This window comes from Hemiscyllium ocellatum, chromosome 17 (genome assembly GCF_020745735.1).
Source record: "Hemiscyllium ocellatum isolate sHemOce1 chromosome 17, sHemOce1.pat.X.cur, whole genome shotgun sequence".
Lineage (NCBI taxonomy): Eukaryota > Metazoa > Chordata > Chondrichthyes > Orectolobiformes > Hemiscylliidae > Hemiscyllium > Hemiscyllium ocellatum.
Genome location: NC_083417.1, coordinates 5,578,280 through 5,596,673, shown reverse-complemented (window position 1 = coordinate 5,596,673; position 18,394 = coordinate 5,578,280). Strand labels below are relative to the sequence as shown.

Genomic DNA, 18,394 nt, shown 5'->3' with positions numbered 1-18,394 from the left:
CAAGATAGCTCCTTTAGGAATGAAGAAAGAATTTATACAGCTGTCTCCCAGACCGTGGAATGCCGCTGCGCTTTATATTGGAGTAATTTTGAAGTGTTGGCCTGTGTTGAAAGGTAGGAGAACATGGCTGCCAATTTCACACAATGCAATAAATAACCAGCAAGTGTTTATCATGCTGCTGGTTGAGAGATGAGTACTGGACCGGGACACTGGGAGGAACTCCATAGCTCATCACTAAGAGGTCACATTGGCTCTCAGATTAATATCACATGGAAGGCATTAGTGGGCCAGTGGCACAATGGATAACGCGTCTGACTACGGATCAGAAGATTCTAGGTTCGACTCCTGGCTGGCTCGAGTACTTTTGTCTTTGCACAAATATCATATAAAGTTATTTTTGCAAGGGCACCTTCAACAGTGCAGCATTCCCGCTGTACTGGGGTGGGAATTAAATCCACAACCTGGAGATGTAGGGATCGCATTATCCCACATGGTGCAGCACTCCCACTTTACTGGGGTGTGAATTACATCCACAGCATGGTGAAATAGGGATCGCATTATCCCACATGGTGTTTAGGAGTAAGTACAGTATCACAGAATGATAGCACAGCATGTGCAGAAAGAGGCCATTTGGCCCATCAAATCTATGTCAACTATTTTGAAAAGCAAACTAGTTGATCACCTCCTTAAATTTTTTTCCAGACTGGTGAAAAATATTCTCCTTCAATATTTCCCCCAAACAGTTTTGAAAGCTGCTCAAAGGCTGCTATTTCGTTTCCCCACCCCACCCACCCACCCCCCCCCCCCATCCCCCTCTTGCATATGTGCCTGAAAGGGTTAATTCTGAGATGTGCCACAAACATCATCCACTATGATGACACCTTATGGACCTATGGGCAGATTAGATTAAGATATTGAGCAGTGACATCTAACATCTAGTCATAGGATCATAGAGTCGTGCAGACCCTTCGGTCCAACCAGTCCATGCTGACCATAATCCCAAACTAAACTAATCCCACCAGCTTGCTCCTGACCCATAACCCCCCCCCTCAAACCTTTTCTATTCATGTAATTATCCAAATCTCTTTTAAACATTGTAATTATACCCTCATTCACTACTTCCTCTGGAAGTTCATCCCACAATCGAACCACCCTCTGGGTAAAAGATCTGCACCTCGTGTCTTATTTTAATCTTTCTCCTCTCACTTGAAAATCATGCCCTGAGTCTTGAAATCCCCCTTCATAGGGAAAAGAATACTTTCCATTAACCCTATCCATACTCCTCATATAACTTTTCTAAACTTCTATAAGGATCTCCTCGGTGTCTCCTCAACAATTCCCATGATTGGAATCCCAGTGGATGGCAACAACAGACATATCAGATCACAAAGTGCCTTCACGTCCCAGGAGTGTTATTTTTATTTCTGTTTGCTATGGAGATTAATCACTGAACATATCCACAAGAGGCTACCAATGTACTCTTATCAAAAACATTTATGACATTGAAGAAAAAGACGTAAACTGCTTAGTACTCTCCAAAACCTATAAGAATGATCACTTTATAACAATCAGAATGTACTCTGAATGGGGGACGGTGATATCTACCACCGAGAGTGTCTGGGCAGCAGTACTATGGATCGTGCTGGTCAGGTCATAAAGGTCATAGCTACCAGACTGGGTCTGTGGCAGGTGGTGAAGGAACCAATAAGAGAGAAACACATATTTGATCTATCCTTACCAATCTGACAGCTGCAGATGTATCTGTCCATGACAGTATCGATAAGAGTGATCACCGCGCACACTTTGCGAAGACAAAGTCTTGCCTTCACATTGAGAATACCCTCCATTGTATTGTATGACACTATCAGCGTGCTAAACGGGACAGACTTCAAACAGACCTAGCAATTCAGGACTGGGCACCCATGAGGCTCTGTGGGCCACCAACAGCAGCAGAATCATATTCCAGCACAACCTGTAACCTCATGGCCTGACATATCCCCCACTCAACTCCTACCATCAAACCAGGGGATCAACCCTAGTTCAATGAGAGAGCAGGAGGGCATGTCAGGAACAGCACTGGGCATACCTGAAGATGAGGTGTCAACCTGGTGAAGCCACTAAATAGGATTACACAAACAGCAAGTGATCCACAGACCTAAAATGATCTTACCACCAATGGATCAGATTGAAACTCCGTAGTTCTGCCACATCCAGTCGTGAGTGGTGGTGGGACAACTAAACAACTCACTGGAGGAGGAGACTCCAGAAATATCCCCATCCTCAATGATGGAGGAGCCCAGTACATCAGAGCAAAAGATAAGGCTTATACATCTGCAGCAAACTTCAGCCAGAAGTGTCGAGTGGATGATCCATCTCGAGTTCCTCCAGTGGTCCCCAGCATCACAGATACCAGGCTCCAGCCAGTTCACTCCACGTGATATCAAGAGATGGCTGGAGACACTGGTTACTGCAAAAGCTATGGGCCCTGTCAAAATTCCAGCAATGGTACTGAAAACTTATGGTCCCACACTTTCTGCTCTCTTAGCCAGGTTCTTCCAGTTCAATAACAACACTGGTTTCCAACTGACAATGTGGCAAATCACCCAGGTATGTCCTGGTACATAAAAAGCAGGACAAATCCAACCCAACGAATTAGCGCTCCATCATTCCACTCTCCATCATCAGTAAAGTGATGGAAGGGGTCAGTAACAGCGCTATCAAGCAGCACCTGCTCAGCAATAACCTGCTCAGTGATGCCCCAGGGTCACCCAGCTCCTTACCTCATTCCAGCCTTGGGTCAAACATGGACAAAAGAGGCTGGATTCCAGAGGGGAGGGGAGAGGGACAGCCCTTGACATCAAGGCTGCATTCAACCAAGTGTGGCATCAAGGAGCCCGATCAAAACTGGAATCAATAGGTATCAGGGGCCAAACTCTCCGCTAATTGGAGTCATACCGAGCACAAAGGAAGATGGTTGTGGTTGTCAGAGGTCAGTCATCTCAGCTTCAGGATATCTCTGCAGGAGTTCCTCAGGGTAATGTCCTAGGTCCAACCATCTTCAGCTACTTCACCAACGACGTGCTACGATCTCTGAATCTCACATAATCAATATCCTGGGGGTTGCCCTTGACCAGAAACTGAACTGGACTTGCCACACAAACATCAGGTCAGAGGCTGGGAATATTGTGGCAAGTAACTGACATCCAGAAGCCCCAAGGCCTGTCCATCATGCATCCATTGAATCCCTACAGTGTGGAAGCAGGCCAATCAGCCCATAGAGTTCACACTGACCCTCCAAAAAGCATCCCATTCAGACTCACTGAATCCCTGCAATCCTGCATTTCCCGATGCTAATCCGTTTAGCCGACAAACCCCAGGGCACTATGGGCTATTTAACATGGCCGATCCACCTAACCTGCACATCTTTGGGCTGTGGGAGGAAAACACAGCACCGAGAGGAAGCGCAGACAGACACAGGGAGAGTGCGCAAACTCCACACAGTCGACCAAGGGTGGAAGCCAATCCCGATACTTGGTGCTGTGATGCAGTGGTGCTAACCATTGAGCCACCATGCTGCCCCTACATCATCCACAAGATACAAGTCAGGAGTGTGTGGAATGGTCCTCACTTACCTGGATGGGTACAGCTCCAACAACACTCAAGAAACTTGACACCATCCAGGATAAAACAGCCACTTGATTGGTACCACATCTACAAACCTCCATTCCCTTCACCACCAACATTCGGGAGCAGGAATGTGTGCTATCTGCGGAGATACACGAAATATTTTTAGACAGTGCTTTCCAAACTAACAATCACTTCCATCCAGATGGACAAGGGCAGCAGATAGATGGGAACACCACCAATGCAAATTCCCCTCCAAACCACTCTCTGTCATGACTTGGAAAGATATCGCCGTTCCTTCACTGTCAAAATCCAAGAATTCCTTCCCTAAGGGCATTGTAAGTCAACTCAAAGCACATGGCCTGCAGCGGTTCAAGGAGGCAGCTCACCCCGACCTTCTCAAAGGCAACTCAGGATGGACAATAAATGCTGGGCCAGTCAGTAACGCTCCCATTCCGTTGATGAATAAAAGAAAAACTCAGCAATATGTTTGCTTGTCACGTCCGATTCCTGAGATCATAAAAGAAATGTAAGGAGTAAAGCCATCATTGTCAATCTTTAGCCGTACATCTTAAACCATCAATGTGTTTGCCTTTCAGGCATCAAAAAAATAAGGATTTCAAGATGAGACTGCAAGTGAGCTTATCAGTAAAATGAATTAGATTAGATTAGATTACTTAGATTAGATTACTTACAGTGTGGAAACAGGCCCTTCGGCCCCACAAGTCCACACCAACCCGCCGAAGCGCAACCCACCCATACCCCTACATTTACCCCTTACCTAACACTACGGGCAATTTAGCATGGCCAATTCACCTGACCCGCACATCTTTGGACTGTGGGAGGAAACCGGAGCACCCGGAGGAAACCCACGCAGACATGGGGAGAACGTGCAAACTCCACACAGTCTGTCGCCTGAGAATTCTGCTCAGACTTCATGTAATTGTCCGTGTGAGGCTGGTAGATGCTTTCTCTGTCATTAGAGTGAAGACTGAAGAAATGGTCCAATCTGCTATGTTCAAGGGCAGGGGGATTTCAGCCTTGATTTAATATGAGTGATGCCTCAGGGACAAATGTTCTGGACAGCACGGTGCTAATCTAGGATATGAACCTGTGATCAATTTCATCTCTGCAACAGGGGAGTGCTGCAATTCTCGAGGTGCTACATTTGGGTTGGGATATTAACTCAACACCTTTCCTGTCTTCTCAAGCCATTGGTAAAGGTCCCGCAGCATCAATTAAAGAGCCAGTTCAGTCAGCACTTATCCCACAGGCGACATCGTGAAACAAAGATAGATCTTTATCTTGTTGTTTGGGATCTTGTTGTGTACACATTTTCTGCCACATCTCCCTTGCATCACAACAGTGGATAAACCTCAAACCATGGACGCCAGAAATTGTAATCAAAATGGAAAATGTCAGCAATATTCAGCAGTCCAGGCAGCATCTACACAGAGAGAAGCCATGGGAATAGGCTCCAGGAGCTTGTGGAGGAGAGTAACTGGGCCCACATGTACAGAAAACATAGAATGTTACAGTGCAGTACAGGCCCTTCGACCCACGATGTTGTGCTGACCTGTGAAAATAATCTGACGACCATCTAACCCTACACCATTCCATTATTATCCATATGTATGTCTAATGCCCATTTAAATGCCCTGAGCTTAGGCAAGTCTATTACTGTTGCAGGCAGGCCGTTCCACACCCCAGCTACTCTCTGGGTGAAGAAACTGCCCCTAATATCATTCCTAAATCTATCACCCCTCAATTTAAAGCTATGTCCTCTCATGTTAGCCTTCACCATCTGAGGAAAAAGGCTTTCACTGTCCACTCTATCGAACCCACTGATTATCTTATACGTCTCGATTAAGTCACCTCTCAACCTTCTTCTCTCCAACGAAAACAGCCTCAGCCTCAGCCTTTCCTCGTAAGACATTCCTTCCATACCAGGGAACATCTGAGTAAATCTCCTCTGAACCCTTTCCAAAGATTCCACATCCTTCCTATAATGTGGTGACCAGAACTGTACACAATACTCCAGGTGCGGCCTTACCAGTGTCTTGTACAGCTGAAGCATGACCTCATGGCTCCGAAACTCAATCCCCCGACCAATAAACGCCAACACACCATATGCCTTCTTAACAATCCTATCAACCTGGGTGACAACTTTCAGGGATTTATACTCGCGGACACCGAGATCTCTCTGTTCATCTACACTGCCAAGAAATTTACCATTAGCGCAGTACTCTGCATTCCTGTTACTTCTTCCGAACTGAACTTCATCACACTTATCAGCCCAGCTCTACATCTTATCTATGTCCCTCTGTAACCCACAACATCCATCGGCACTATCCACAACTCTGCCTACCTTAGAGTCATCCGCAAATTTACTAACCCATCTAAGCCCACATCCAGATTATTTTTAAAGATGACCAATGACAGTGGCCCAAAACAGATCCCTGCAGCACACCACTGGTAACTGAGCTCCAGGATGAACATTTCCCATCAACCACCACCCTCTGTCTTCTTTCAGCTAGCCAATTTCAGATCCAAACCATTGAATCACCTTCAATCTAGAAACTCTGTACTTTGTGCAATAGCCAACCATGTGGAACCGTATTCACCTTCAGACTCCCAACTGGGTATAGCTGCGCTGACTGTTCTGAACAGTGGGCATACTCCCAAACAGAGGACCAACAATGTCACCGGAATGCCAGTTCAGCAGTCAACTGCCCAAGAGCTGAGGCAAGTTTGTGACCCCTGAGGGAGACTCAACAATGCAGGCACCCTCATAGGCATATCCCACAAGGTAATATCCTGACAGGGGAAGCTGTTAGATTGGCAACCTCTCATGAAGCCGTCTAGTTCATTAATATCCTTCAGGAAAGGAAAGCGGTCATCCTTACCTGCTCTGGTCTTCACATGACTCGTGATCCATGGGCCATCTGGTTGACTTTAACTGTGCTCAAGGGCAGTTAGAGGTGAACAACAAATGCTACCCTTGCCAGTGGCATCCAAATCCAATAAGCAATTCTTTTCAAAATAGCCCTCTGACAGCAGGGGTAAATCATTATGTTGGAATTGTTTGAGGCCTAGGGGTAGTCTTTCCTGGGTTACAGGTGCATTCCTGATGCTTGTGCTCAAAACATCGATTCTCCTGTTCCTCGGATGCTACCTGACCTGCTGTGCTTTTCCAGCAACACACTCTCGACTCTGATCTCCAGCACTTGCAATCCTCACTTTCTCCTTATCGGTGAATTTGACTCAGATACCTACTCGAATCCAAGGCCAACTTCACTGAGCTGGCAGCCTCTGCATATAATGGAAAGGGGCTCCACTGGCAACAAAATGCCAGGGTACCTGCAAAGAAATCTGACCTGATTGGAATCGCCATCAGTTGAATTGGTCTTCAACGTTCCTGGCAATGGGCCAGTGTTTCCAGGTGCCAACTCATGGGAAACCATGGGAAACTTTCCTGGCTGCAGAACTAAATCAATGAGCTGTCTTGACATGATTCCCTCCCGCACCCCATCCCGCCCAAACCTTATGTGACTCCAACAGTGCCCCAAGCCCCTCATCATGGGGCAGCAAAGTTCAGCGCCATCTTTCAAGTAAATAACATTCCATCATTAAAATGGGCAGAAGTAACTTGCTGTGGGCTCATTCAGTCATGCCTGTGCCCATGAACATGGTTGTTTGTCAGCAGGAACAGAGCAATTCAATATTTCATTGGGAGCAGAGGACTGCACAACTATCAGGGATTCACATGGTCTATCCATGACATTGTATCTGTTCCAGTGAATGTTCAGAGAATCAAACAAACTGAGGCAGCAAAGTGCTCAAGTCAAATATTCCAGGATCACTGCCCACCTCCACCATTTTGTTTCATTAATTTTCAGGATGGTCGACAGCCCAGCTGCTTAGTTCCATTGCACAGGGGGTTCCATTTGCCATGCTTTGTCTTCTCATTCCTCTGTCTCCACCCCCTCCCCACCCCCTCCCCACCAACCATCCCCGAACCCCTTCCCCGCCAGCTCTCTGACAATTACCCTCTTGAGATTTGAAACACTTTCAGGCGGTCTTTCACCACCCACTTGCCAATGTTGGTAGATTTTCAGCTGTCACTGCCCCCCCTCCCCCTTCAGGCCAAGCATGAATCCACAGCAGACTGAAGAGTCTGATGATGACCATTTTTGATGATTGTTGGAAAAACCCATCTGGTTCACCTGTAGGGAGGTAAACTGCGGACCTTACCTGGTGGAGCCTACACGTGACTCCAGACCCACAGCGATGTGGTTGACTCTTTGCTGCCCTGTGGGCAATTAGGGATGGGCAATAAGTGCTGGCCCAGTCAGTGACGCCCGTGAATGAATTTTCAAAAGACCCGAAGCTGTCTAAACAAAACCAGAAATTGCTGGAGAAACTCAGCAGGTTTGGCAACATCTGTGAAAGGAAAGTAACTTTAGCATTTGGAGTCCAATATGACTCTTCTTCAGAATCAATCTTGCCCTCACCTAATAGGCACACACTCTCACACACACGTACCTGCACACACGCATACACACACACACACACATATACACACACTCTCACACACACACACCTGCACACACGCATACACACACACGCACACACACATTCTCACACACACACACACACTCTCACACACACGTACCTGCACACACACACACACGCACACACACATTCTCACACACACGCACCTGCACACACACACACAAACACACACACACACTCTCACACACACATACCTGCACACACACACCCACACACACACATATACACACACGCACCTGCACACACACACACACACACTCTCTCACACACACGCACCTGCACACACACATACACACACACACACACACTCTCTCACACACATGCACCTGCACACACACACACACATACATACACTCTCACGCACGCACACTCACATGCATAAACACGCACACATGCACACACACACTTGCACACACACTCACACACCCACAGACATACACACACACTCTCACACACATGCACATGCATACACACACACATAAGTAGACGCTAGGTTCATCAACATCCCCAATATACTATTTTAACATAATTTCAGAGATTTTTTGATACTTTTATGACATTGCCCCTTGGAGCTGCCTTTTTTTAATTTTAGTCATTTAAAAGCAGGATTGGTGGGAGCACTTTACCTCAATGACAACCTACCACTTGTACTGCAACAGGGCCTAGTGAGGTTATTAATCTAGAAACCCTGGTAATGACCTGGGGACCATGGCCAAAGGTGGAATTTGAATTCAATGACCTGGAAATAAGGTCCTGATAATAAACCTTAAACCATTGCTGGTTGTCAAGGGGAAAAACCCATCTGGTTCACTAATGTCTTTTAGGGAAGGAAACCTGGCCAGGCCTACACATGACTACAGACCTACAGCGATGTGTATGGCTTCTTAACTGCCCTATGGGCAATTAGGGATAGACGATGAATGTTAGTACAGCCAGTGATGGTCACATCCATGGATTAATTTTTCAAAAAAGGTGAACACATGCAATTTTCACTTTGCAACATGCTGAAGCACCCAAAACATTAGGGACAAGAAGAGAGTGTTTCTTCTGCATTGGTTGGGGCAATATTTTGACAGAAGCCAGTGGACAAATCTTCAGATATGGGCGGCACGGTGGCACAGTGGTTGGCGCTACTGCCTTACAGCACTAGGTAGATAGGTTCAATTCCAGCCTTGGGCGACTGTGTGGAGTTTGCACGTTCTCCTTGTGTCTGCGTGGGTTTCCTCCGGGTGCTCCGGTTTCCTCCCCCAATCCAAAGATGTGCAGGTTTCATGAATTCGCCATGATAAACGGCCTATAGTGTTCAGGGATGTGTAAGTTAGGTGCACTAGTCAGGGCTAATAGGGTGAGTAATAGGGTAGGGGAATGGGTTTGGGTGGAATACTCTTCAGAGGGTTGGCATGGACTTGTTGGGCCAGAGGGCCTGTTTCCACACTGTAGGGATTCTATGATAAAATAATATTGTGCCTTCATTACCCTGTTCCTTTCAAGTCCTGCTTCAGCCATTCTCCAGCAGTTGAGCTGGTGTCCTGTCAGTTGCACACAGCGTCTAATAAAAGAGAGACTTGCACCTAGCGACTGACTGATGAAGCAGAGGGCCTTGGGTTATCTAACGAGGGATGGTCCAACAATCAGAACGCGTGTTTACCAGATTTCTGCAAAGGGTTTTTGAATTTGATCCCACTTCCTTGCTAAATGGAAACCTTGTGTGATGCTCAGAGAATATGCAGACCAGGTGCTGAAGTAAAAAATATCAGTTCTGTTTGTGAGAGGGTGATAGAGAGGGTACAAGCAATTAATAAGGACCACCAGCCCCCCCTAAACAGCACATGGGTGGTACTGGCACATGCTTCCCAATACAAGAGCACTGTAAGATGGTCTCGTACATATTCACCTCCTCGCAATTCTTTCACAGCTGTTGTGGGCAGGGGGACTTGAGGTTTTTTGATCTTTGAGACTTGAGGGAAGCATCATCCAAAGCCACTACTGCATCTGCTGGAACAATAAGCCATCATAAGGCCATCCTCCTACCCCTTCCCCAGGATTGCTAGCCAGACTCAGCCTTCCATATGTCGACCACAGTGCATGCTTGGTGAGTCTATTTTGGCTCACATGACATCCTGCATTCATCGTTTTCCTTTGTTTAAGCAGGACTTTGATGAGTTTTTCCAGGACAGAGCCTTTTTTTTAGGAGAGAGAGAAGGAGAAAGAGAGCAATTGCATCTATGTAGCATCTTTCACGACTACTGAACTTCTCAAAGTCCTTTGTAACCAATGAGCTATCTTTTTGAAATGCAGCCACTGTTGTACCATCAAAGAAACACAGCAGCCAATTCACACTCAGCCCAGGCTCCCACACACAACAATCCCATATCTTTTTAATCTTTATTTTTTCATGAGATTTGAGGCCAACATTTGTTACCTGTCCTGCATTGGCGTTGAACTGAGAAACATGCTAGGTTTTCTTTTATTCATCCACAGGATGAGGGCAGCACTAGCTCATCCTTAAATGCTGGGGTCTGGAATCACATGTAGGCCAGACCAAGTAAGGATGGCAGATTTCCTTCCATCTGCAGCAAGTCTTTGAATTTGATCCCACTTCCTTGCTAAATGGAAACCTTGTGTGATGCTCAGAGAATATGTAGACCAGGTGCTGAAGTAAAAAATATCGGTTCTGTTTGTGAGAGGGTGATAGAGAGGGTTCAAGCAATTAATAAAGACCGCAACTAGATAGCACATGCTGCATTGGATTTCCTTCCCTAAGTAACATGAGTGGGTTTTTACAATAATCACACTCACTGACACAGAAACTGGCTTTATATTAGAGAATTATTCATTAATCTCAAATTGTTTTGGTGAGATTTGAACTTATCTTTGGTGCTGATCATTTTGGCTTCCTAATCACAGAATTATTTACCGTGCAAAGTGAGGCCATTCAGCCCACAGTGCCTGCACTGAATCTATCACCTACAGCCAATCTCATGCCTTGCCCCCCCCATGTCCCTGCCCTCTGTTACAATCCAAAAAAACATCCAATAGCCTCTCGAATTCCTCAGTTGAACCTGCCTCTGCCACATGTCCAGGAAGTGTCCTCCACAATCTAATCACTCACTCTGTGGAAAAGTACCTTTACACAACATCCTTGCATCGATCACATGTCACTTTCAATCTATAGCCTCTCATTCTTGTGTCTTTTGCAAGTGGAACTTGAGCCAAGCGATATAACCACTGCTCCATAGTTACCTAAATAAAGCTTTGATTTAATGACGCTGATTTATTGATGAATATCAGCCCAGGTATCACCGCGAACTCTTTTGCTTTCCCTTGCAGAACTAATTGTCCAATCCTTTACCTCCATCAGAGACATCGCTTCAACAGTGCATCCAGAAGCCAGTGTCTCTGGCAGTACAGCAGGCTTTCAGGCAGTGTCAACCTAAAAGCAGAACACAGTGTTCAGCACTTATCCCTCAAGTTCAGATGGAGGCCAGGAGTTAGTCAGCCGAAGAGTCAGCTCTTTTTGTGGAAACATCTTTGTATTAAACAGCACTGGGCCTGTTAGGTTATAGGTTACCATTTGTAAGTAGCAGGCCCTGCCATGCAGTTTGTGTGATTAAGATTTGCCTCAGGCTCCTCAGCAATCTTTTATTACTCTGCCTTTAAAAAACAACTTGGAATCTGATTTTCAAAGAATTCCAATGTTTTAAATTCTTCCCCCAAATGTACTCTCAAAGGGGCCCACCCACAGCTGGACATCCAGAAACAAGACACGTTCAGTTCCTCCTTTCTTCCTCTCTTACACATAACCGAAGTGGCCGTTTGCGAGTACGCTGCATCAGGAGTTAGCTGCAACTGAATGGGTTCAAAGGTCAGGAGTTGAAGCCTCACTACGAGGGACTTCACAAATCACCGCTGATACCCGTGTGCCAACACTGAAGGTGTGCTGTTCTGGTTGGAGCACTGACTGACAGGCTTCAACATTAGACTGTAAGATGTGGGAGCAGAGATTGTCATTCAGCCTGTCCAGGAAGAAAGTAAGGGCTGCAGATGCTGGCGATCAGAGTCAAGAATACAGTGCTGGAAAAGTACAGCAGGTCAGGCACATCCGAGGAGCAGGAGAATCGACGTTTCGGGCAAAAGCTCTTCTAGTCTAGTCTGCACCACCATTCAATCATAGCCTATACCTTCCTCAACATCATTCCCCTGCCATATCCCTGTAGCTCTTGACCCCCTTATGAATCAACAACCTATCCAATCTGTCTTAAAGGCACTCACTGGCCTGGCCTCCACTGCTTTCTGTGGCAATGAATTCTACAGATTTACCACCCTCTGGATGAAGAGATTCCTCCTCATTTCAGGTCGTCCTTTCACTCTGAGGCTGTGCCCTCGGTTCCTAGTCTCTCTGACGAGTGAAAACATCTTCTCCAAGTCCACTCTGTCCAGGTCTCTCAGTATCCTGTAAGTTTCTACCAGGTTAAACTGACCTCCTGCCTGCCCTCTCAGGCATCACCCTCCAATGTGACCCCTCAGCATTCTGACTGAGGAAAAGAGGTTTTGAAAAATCCAAGGCTAACAATTTACTGGGGCCGCAGTGATTGCTGGGATACAATTGACTTCAGAAACTTGCGCAACCTACAGCAAATACTGAAGAAGAGCCGCCGTCAGCTCCTTCAGATTGGATAGACAAGGGGCTTCAACAGCAGCATCCTCTCCCCAAACCAACTTCTTAACATTGAGGTGCTAATCATCAGAAAAGATTTACAAGGATGTTACCAGGGTTGGAGGGTTTGAGCTATAGGGAGAGGCTGAACAGGCTGGTGCAGTTTTTCATGGAGCACTGAAGGCTGAGGGGTGACCTTATAAAGGTTTATAAAATTATGAGGGGCATATATAGGGTATATAGTTAAGGTCTTTTTTTTCCAGGGTAGGGCAGTCCAAAACTAGAGGGACATAGGTTTAAAATCAGGAGGAAAGAGTTAAAAGGGACCTACAGGGCAATTCTTTCACACAGAGGGTGGTGCATGTGTGGAATGAGCTGCCAGAGGAAGTGTGGAGGCTGGTACAATTGCAACATTTAAAAGTCATCTTGGATGGGTATTTAATAGGAGGGGTTTAGAGGGATATGGGCCAAGTGCTGGCAAATGGGACTAGATTAGGTTGGGATATCTGGCCGGCATGGACGAGTTGGAAGGAAAGGTCTGTCTCCATGCTGTACATCTCTATGACTCTATGACTCTAAATGTAGACCCAACGCCCAACATATGAAACCCATCAAACCTGGACCCATCAACCGATACAAAACCCATCAAACCTGGACCCATCAACCGATATAAAACCCATCAAACCTGGACCCATCACCCGATACAAAACCCATCAAACCTGGACTCATCACCCAAAACAAAACCCATCAAGCTTGGAGGGGACGTGATGGCCTAGTGGCATTATCCATCAGCTATTAATCTAAAGATATTGGTAATGTTCTGGGGACTTGGTTTAAATCTGGCAGAAGGTAGAATTCAAATTCAATTAAAAAAAAGCCTGCAACAAGGAGTCTAATGATGACCATGAAGCCATTGTCGATTGTCACGAAAAACTTACTTGGTTCAAGAATATCCTTTATGGAAGGAAATCTACCATTCTTACTTAGTCTGGCCTACATGTGACTCCAGACCCACAGCAATGCTGTGGATGGCAAAAAATGCTGGCTGAGTCAGTGATGCCCTCAACCTGTGAATGAATACAAAACAAATCATTAGCTATCAAACCTGGACTCATCATTCAACTCAGAATCCAACCAACTGGAGTGGGAGACAGTCACCCCCTGATCACAAGAGGCCACCTGAGAAAGTGACATCCTCCCCACTCCACCTCCACCTGGGTCCAAACAACACTGGCAGTAATTAGTGAAATCAAATTCAACAATTCACAGCCAGATTGTTGACACGGTGATAAACCCAGCCTAGCTCCAGCTCCTGTGTTAATTGATACAGCTTTAACTCGACATCCATGTCATCATTGTCCCAATGTACAGAAAACCTGAAAAGAAATTCCTCTGGTCTGTGTCTTTGCTTGAGGCAGACTCATTTAATATTCAGGTCCTCTGGCGCTGGCAATCACGGCTCAAGTTAAATAATTTGCCTCTTCATGAAAGTCGACCTGGTTTTTATTTCCCTGTGAAATTATCAAGGGTGTTTAGTCTCAGCATGTGCACTCTCAGAAAGAACAAGGTAAGTGACTTCACCCTTCATCAGAAAGAAAGCTTGCTGTGGTGGATGGGGTTAAGTGTTGGCTGCACTGATTTTTAAACACAAGGGCTTTATGTTTAAGTGCAGATGAAAACATCGCCTCCAGAAGGTGTCTCCAATCTCCTGCCATTGGGGGAGATTTGCGATGCTTTAGATCATTGCCTGTGCATTGTTGGTCGTGCTCGGCTAATTGTTCTACATGGCTTGTTCACAGTTCCTGTATTTGCATGTAAATTGTCTGACAGGAGATGAGGGCTTGACTAAAGAGTTAGTCTGGAAGACAGCTGCTGTCCTCCTCCTCCTCTGCAAAGTTTGACTGGTACCTGAACTGTGAAGCACATTGCACTCCCACAGCAACCCTTCAGCCTGCTCCTTAAATACTGTCTCAACCAAACTGGCTGAGCTAAGTAAAGGAAATCAGCAAACCGAATGGATGAAAACATTACCTTCCACTTCCGCAGTGAGTCCTGTAAGAACCTAATAATAAACTCTCTGTCAATTTGCAGCTGCAACTGAGCTCAGTCACAAGTCAAATGGCTTAGCCACTCCTGCACTGGATCTCTTGTACAGTGGTAATGCCCCTACTCTGAGCCAGAAGGCCTAGGCACAAGGTGCATCTGACAATAGACAATAGGTGCAGGAGTAGGCCATTCTGCCCTTCGAGCCTGCACCACCATTCAATATGATCTTGGCTGATCATCCTTAATCAGTCTCCTGTTCCTGCCTTATCTCCATAACCCTTGATTCCACTATCCTTGAAAGCTCTATCCAACTCTTTCTTAAATGAATCCAGAGACTGGTCCTCCACTGCCCTCTGGGGCAGAGCATTCCACACAGCCACCACTCTCTGGGTGAAGAAGTTTCTCCTCATCTCTGTCCTAAATGGCCTACCCCGTATTTTTAAGGTGTGTCCTCTGGTTCGGCACTCACCCATCAGCGGAAACATGTTTCCTGCCTCCAGACTGTCCAATCCTTTAATAATCTTATATGTCTCTATCAGATCCCCTCTCAGTCTTCTAAACTCAAGGGTATACAAGCCCAGTCGCTCCAGTTTTTCAGTGTAAGGTAGTCCCGTCATTCCAGGAATTGACCTCGTGAACCTACGCTTACTCCCTCAATAGCCAGAATGTCTTTCCTCAAGTTTGGAGACCAGAACTGCACACAGTACTTCAGGTGTGGTCTCACCAGGGCCCTGTACAGCTGCAGAAGAATCTCTTTGCTTCTATACTCAATCCCTCTTGTTATGAAGGCCAGCATGCTATTAGCCTTCTTCACTACCTGCTGTACCTGCATGCTTGACTGGTGTACAAGAACACCCAGATCTCTCTGTACTGTCCCTTTACCTAAATTGATTCCATTTAGGTAGTAATCTGCCTTCCTGTTCTTGCCACCAAAGTGGATAACCATACATTTATCCACATTAAACTGCATCTGCCATGCATCTGACCACTCAGCCAACCTGTCCAGGTCACCCTGTAATCTCCTAACATCCTCCTTACATTTCACCCTGCCACCCAGCTTTGTATCATCAGCAAATTTGCTAATGTTATTGCTAATACCATCTTCTATATCATTAACATATATTGTAAAAAGCTGCGGTCCCAGTACTGATCCCTGCGGTACCCCACTGGTCACTGCCTGCCATTCCGAAATGGAGCCGTTTATCACTACCCTTTGTTTCCTATCAGCCAACCAACTTTCAACCCAAGTTAGTTCTTTGCCCCCAATACCATGCACCCTAATTTTGCTCACTAACCTCCTATGTGGGACTTTATCAAAAGCTTTCTGAAAGTCCAGGTACACTACATCCACTGGCTCTCCCTTGTCCATCTTCAGAGTTACATCCTCAAAAAATTCCAGAAGATTAGTCAAGCATGATTTCCCTTCATAAATCCATGCTGACTCTGACCTATCCTGTTACTACTATCCAGATGTGTCATAATTTCATCCTTTATAATAGACTCCAACATCTTTCTCACCACTGAGGTCAGACTAACTGGTCTATAATTTCCTGCTTTCTCTCTCACTACTTTCTTAAAAAGTGGTACAACATTAGCCATCCTCCAACCCGCAGGAACTGATCCCAAATCTATCGAACTCTGGAAAATAATCACCAATGCATCCACGATTTCCTGAGCCACCTCCTTCAGTACCCTGGGATGTAAACCATCAGGCCCCGGGGACTTATCAACCTTCAGACCTAACAGTCTCTCCAACACCAAATCCTGGCAAATATAAATTCCCTTCAGTTCAAGTCCTTCAGCCACTGTTACCTCAGGGAGATTGCTTGTGTCTTCCCCAGTGAACACAGATCTGAAGTACCAATTCAATTCTTCTGCCATTTCTTTGTTCCCTGTAATATATTCCCCTGTTTCTGTCTTCAAGGGCCCAATTTTAGTCTTAATCATTTTTTTCCCTTTCACATACCTAAAAAAGCTTTTACTATCCTCCTTTATATTATTGGCCAGTTTACCTTCGTACCTCATTTTTTCTCTGCATATTTCCTTCTTAGTAATCCTCTGTTGATCTTTAAAATCTTCCCAGTCCTCTGTTTTCCCACTTATCTTTGCTATGTTATACTTTTTTTCTTTTAACTTTATATGTTTCTTAACTTCCCTCGTCAGCCACGGCCACCCATGCCTCCTCCTAGGATATTTCTTTCTTTTAGGAATGAACTGATCCTGCAACTTCTGCATTATACACAGAAATATCCGCCATTGTTGCTCCACTGCCATCCCTGCTAAGGTATTGCACCATTGAACTTTGGCCAGCTCCTCCCTCATAGCTCCATAGTTCCCTTTATTCAACAGAAATATTGTCACTTCCGATTGTACCCTCTCCCTCTCAAATTGCAGATTGAAGCTTATTGTATTATGGTCACTACTTCCCAATTGCTCCTTCACTTCGAGGTCCCTGATCAATTCTGGTTCGTTCACAATACCAGATCTAGAATTGCCTTCTCCCTGGTCGGCTCCAGCACCAGCTGTTCTAAGAATCCATCTCTGAGGGACTCCACAAAGTCTCTTTCTTAAGGTCCAATACCATCCTGATTCTCCCAGTCTACCTGAATGTTGAAATCCCCCATAACAACTTTGCGACAAGCCAGTTTCAGCTCCTGATTCAACTTACATCCGACATCCAGACTAATGTTTGGGGGCCTGTAGATAACTCCCGAGAGGGTCTTTTTACCCTTAGTATTTCTCAGCTCTATCCACACTGACGCTACATCCCCTGATTCTAGGTCCCCCCGCGCAAGGGACTGAATATCATCCCTTACCAACATGGCCACCCCACCCCCTCTGCCCGTCAGTCTGTCCTTACAATAGCACGTGCAGCCTTGAATATTCATTTCCCAGGCCCTGTCCACTTGAAGCCACGTCTCAGTTATCCCCACAATATCGTATCTGCCAATTTCCAAAAGAGCCTCAAGCTCATCCATCTTATTTCTAATGCTTCGTGCATTCATGTATAGTATTTTTAATTTGTTACTGCCCTCACCCTTCCCATCAACTCCTATTTCACTCAACCTTACAGCATGATCCCTTTCTGAGTTTTCTGCCTCGTTGATACAGTTGTCTTTCTTGACTTCCCTGGTTCTAACTTTCCCTTCAATTTCCTTCTTAAACATCCAGTTTGTCCCCTCCCCCCCCCGCTGCTTAGTTTAAATGCAGTTGTGTTGCAGTCGCAAGTCTGCCTGCAGGAATGCTGGTCCCTAACCTATTAAGGTGCAAACCGTCTCTCTTGTATAATTTATGCTTACCACAAAATATACCCCAGTGATCCAAGAATTTAAATCCTTGCTTCCTGCACCAGTTCCCCAGCCACATGTTCAAGTCCATTATCTCCCTGTTTCTGGCCACACCAGCCCGAGGAACTGGAAGCAAACCGGAGATAACCACCCTGGACGTCCTGCTTTTCAGCCGCCTTCCTAGTTCCCCGACGTTCCGCTGTAG

At 45.8% G+C, this 18,394-nt stretch overlaps 1 non-coding gene across 1 annotated transcript; it reads left to right on the top strand.

The window, feature by feature from the left end:
• Window positions 1-284: 284 nt before the first annotated feature.
• On the top strand, window positions 285-357 carry trnar-acg (transfer RNA arginine (anticodon ACG)). Its single transcript has one exon. It is a non-coding gene; the product is annotated as a tRNA-Arg (tRNA).
• The last annotated feature ends 18,037 nt before the right edge of the window (window positions 358-18,394 follow it).